The following is a 4,230-nucleotide window of genomic DNA, read 5'->3' on the forward strand; positions in this document are numbered from 1 at the left end:
TCGCCGCTTGCGTTGAGGGTTCCCTCTCCGATTGAGCTTCCTCTCAGCGCCCGTCCTAATAGACACTTAAATCTTATTAGACTCTCCTCATATTCTTTAGTATTAGGAATAATATAGGCTATTACAGCTTACTACTTGGCACCGTCTGTTAGAATTCTTGCTTCCGCATCATCTGTGGCTTTATCAGGGCCTCAGATCCACCATCAGCTGCTGGCAGAAGTTTCCACATTGAAATTAGGAGGTTTCCTTCGTCCTAACGGGCGATTGCCTTTCGCCTCGTTGTTCCTCCGGCATCCCCCTTTCTCACGCGTTGTCCTCCAGACTTCCCCGCGCCCCCAAAGGGTCTCCAAACGTGGAAAGATCAGAGTTAGGTGACAGAGCCTGTCTCCTTAACTCTGCACCGCCCTGGTGCCACCACCGGAAGTCCTGAAACTCTTTTCATGGACTTTAGTCCACTGCCACAGAGCCTGCTTGTCTAAGAGCCTGTGTAACAGCTCTGCCACTGCAGCTTTATGTGGGAGAAATGCATGATAAAAATTTAATAGTCCCAAGAAGGCTTGCAGCTCACTCTTGGACTTGGGGCTTGGGGCCTGTTGAATAGCTTGTAGTTTAGCTTCAGCAGGGTGAATGCCTTGGGCATCAATCCTGAAACCTAAGAAGTCAGTGGAAGAGACTCCTATCTTGCATTTATTCTGCTTTAGCTTAAGGCCTGCTTTTCGAAAACGAAGCAAGACAGCCCTTAACCTTTCTGCTAAATTTTGAGATGACTCCCCGGCAATGAGGACGTCATCAAAGTAGGGACAGACCCCAGGAATACTCGAAGTGTGCTCTCCATGACACTTTGGAATATGCCATGGGCTACATTTACCCCAAATTGCAGTCTCTTGACTTTGAATGCCCCCCTGTGAGTTACAATAGTCTGGGCCTCTGCAGCTGCCTCATCAACAGGTAGCTGTTGATAGGCCTGTGCCAGGTCAAGCTTTGCAAAAATTCGCCCCCCCTTGAGGGAGGCCAGGATGTGACTTACCACAGGCACTGGATAAGCGTGCTGTTGCAGTGCCTTATTCAGTGTGCACTTATAGTCTGCACAAATACGTATTTCCCCATTAGCCTTTAGAGGCGTTACTATGGGGGTTTCCCATGGACTAGAATCCACAGGTTCTAGAATGCCCTGCTGGAGCAATTTGTCCAGCTCAGCATCAATCTTACCCTTGAGGGCAAAAGGTACCCTCCTTGGCTTAACTCTGATGGGTGTGATAGTTGGGTCTAACTTTAGTGAAATGGGAGGCCCCTTGTAGCATCCTAGCTCTGAACTAAACACATCTGCAAACTCCTTGCAGACTTCTGCAAGGCCCAGCGTTTGCAAGCTGTGCAGCCCAGTTACCTGGATTCCCAGAGCCTCAAACCAATAGAGTCCAATAAGACTCGTACGTTCACCCCCAACAACCACCACATCTAGGGACCCTTCAGAATCCTTATACTGTACCTTAAGGGTGGCCTCCCCCTTAACACACACCATAGAATTTTGAAAATCAGTGAGTATTATATTTGATGGCCTGAGTTTAACTCGAAGGCCACTACCGCTACAAATCTTTTTAAAAGTAGTAATTGAAATAATGGAAAGAGCGGACCCTGTGTCCAACTCCATCCGTAAGGGAACCCCTTGCAACCTTACGTTAATGGAAAGTTTCTTCTTAAGGGACTTGTGTGCCCCTGTTCTTAAAATACTCCTGCGCGATGTGCAGAAACCCACCCTGTTTTGGCTGGGGACCCTGGTACCTTTCTGAAGCAATTATTCCCAATGTTGAACCTTCTAGCGACCCAAACAGACCGATGCAATGTGGCCTTGCCTGCCACACGCCCTGCAAATGGCGGAGTGAAACCTGCAGTCAGCTCGCTTGTGGCGTCCTCTGCACCCGAAGCATTGAAGCGATGCTGGGGCCTTGACTGGACGCCCCTTCTGCCTTCTCTCCGCTGGCTGATGGAGTCTGTCGACTTCCTCATCAGGATCCTCCTCTGATCCTTCTTGAGCGTCCTCTTGATGGACGGTAGCTGTGTCAGGAGGATTCTTGGCGAGGTGCAAGGCCTTCACAGCCCCACCTGCTGCTTACTCAGCTGCCACCTCTCGCAACACATCTTGGAAGGAGACATCTTCTCCTGCAACAGACTTTTGCTGTAAGTCTCTGCTCCTTAAGCCACAGACAAATCTATCTTGCAGCCTTTCTTCCAGATCTTTGAACTCACATGGTCTGGCTGCTTGCCTTAAGGCCGCAATAAAGTCCGCAGCAGATTCACCCGGCCTCTGGTCTCTCTGCTCGAACGCATGCCTCCAAGCAATGATGGATAACTTCGGCTGGAAATGCTCCCTCAACATTTTTTTCAAGTCAGCATATGTTAATGACTCCAGAGGTGCAGGGGCCACCAGATTTTCTGCGATGTCAAAAGCTTCTTGTCCACAGGCACACAAAAGAGTTGCTGCCTTCAGGCCGTCTTCTCTAATCTGATTTACTCTGAAGTAGTTCTCCACCCGTGCTACGTAGGAATTCCATCTCTCTGGGTGGGAGACATCGAAATCAGTCAAACGGCCAATCTTCGACATCGTAAACTTTATGACCTTCATCACTCGCTTCCTCTGCACGCTGTGAATTGGGGAAAGGTATCTTTAGCCGAGCTCAATCTCCAGCGACGCTGTACTGGCAGGCTGGGACGCTGATTCAAACGCCGTCTTCCCCTCTTCAGACTTCCTGGGTAAGTCTTAAATCTTTTCTTTAGCTTGCAAAGGAATCCCACCTTCGTCTCCAGTATTGTGTACTTTGTTCACGAGCGAGTAATGAAGTCACATGGCGATGTTAAACAAAACGCTTTATTCTCTTACACAACAACCGAGCAAAAGCAAAAGGCATGCAGGCCTTTTTATATGGGCCCTTTTATATTAGTGTCAACTAATAGGAACAGAGTGTTTTGCGCCTTGCGCATGCGCTCAAGGCCAGCACTGCTCTGTCTGGTCCGGGCAGCTTTTGGAATGCCCGGGACCAATGCAATGTCCCGAGCCTGCTTTTGCAGGCTCAGGACACAACAATAACTGTCAAGAAATGAACTTAGTTCTGTAGGTTATTAGTCCCTTCATCAAGCCCCAATAATACCTGATATAGGTGCCCACAGTTCTATAACACGCACCTGCCTATGCAAGTATGATAATGAATACCTTTGAAACAAATGCAAAGAGCAATGCTTTGCTAATAGTCCCTCAGGAAACCATAAAGACACAATTCCCCTTGTACACAGTATTCAGGACCCAAGACTCAGAACTTTGACACTGACAAAAGTTACTTATTTATAGAAAAAGCTTAATATTTTCAAAAGACAGAAGTTTTGAACAACTTGGGAATTATTCATATTAGGTCTAGCCTTTAATCCAAACTTTCTCAGTTTACAGAAATTGAACAGAGTGCACAGTTTGGAAACTGCAGGATTAACAGAAACAGAGGGAAACAGCAATGCTAGATTAGTTCATGCCAATTTCCACAAAACCACCTTAAACATATACATATCTTTTTTTCAAGAAGAACAACAGGAATCACTTTGAAATCCTGAACCTCACTATAAGAGAATCAGAGAAATTATGGCATGAAGTTATCAAGAAAGAATGGGAAAAGAGACTGCCAAAAGTGAAGAAAAAGAAGAAAGCAAACTGGATGTCAGGACAAACCATGGAAATTTCTAAGAAAAGAAGAAAAGCCAAAACTAAGCACAAAAATCTCAAGAAAGAAATTTTAGAGTTCAGACTACTGTTAGAAGAGATAAGAAGCAATATTTCAACAACATCTGCAAATGCATTAGAAACAGTCATAGAAAAACAAGGAAAGTCTTTCAAAAGAATTCTGAATTCAGAATGAGGTTCCAACCTCAAATTGATTTGGCAAAGGATGCCATTAGACAGATAATAACCGATTCAAAGTGGATAAAAGAGTATACCTAAATTATGCATGGTAAGAGATATTAAAACCCAAGATAGAGGATATTCCCTATTACAAGAAACTGGTACTAAAAGATAGGCCAGTACTCCAATTAATTACGTATTATTGTAATTAATTATTGGAGTGCTGGCCTATCTTTTAGTACTGGTACTAAAAGATAGGCCAGCACTCCAATAATTACTGAGTCACAGGGCTACAGGAAATGGTGGAATACCCACCAAAATATGGCAAGTTACAGAAGAAGAATCAATCA

The 4,230-nt window shown here is 45.3% G+C and overlaps 1 pseudogene; it reads right to left on the bottom strand.

Moving 5' to 3' along the window:
- LOC114922434 overlaps window positions 1-2,599 on the bottom strand; it is a 10,938-nt pseudogene extending 8,339 nt beyond the window's left edge.
- Between the last annotated feature and the right edge of the window lie 1,631 nt (window positions 2,600-4,230).

The sequence above is a fragment of the Protobothrops mucrosquamatus genome, unplaced genomic scaffold (genome assembly GCF_001527695.2).
Source record: "Protobothrops mucrosquamatus isolate PMUCROS unplaced genomic scaffold, P.Mucros_1.0 scaffold227, whole genome shotgun sequence".
NCBI classification, from domain to species: domain Eukaryota; kingdom Metazoa; phylum Chordata; class Lepidosauria; order Squamata; family Viperidae; genus Protobothrops; species Protobothrops mucrosquamatus.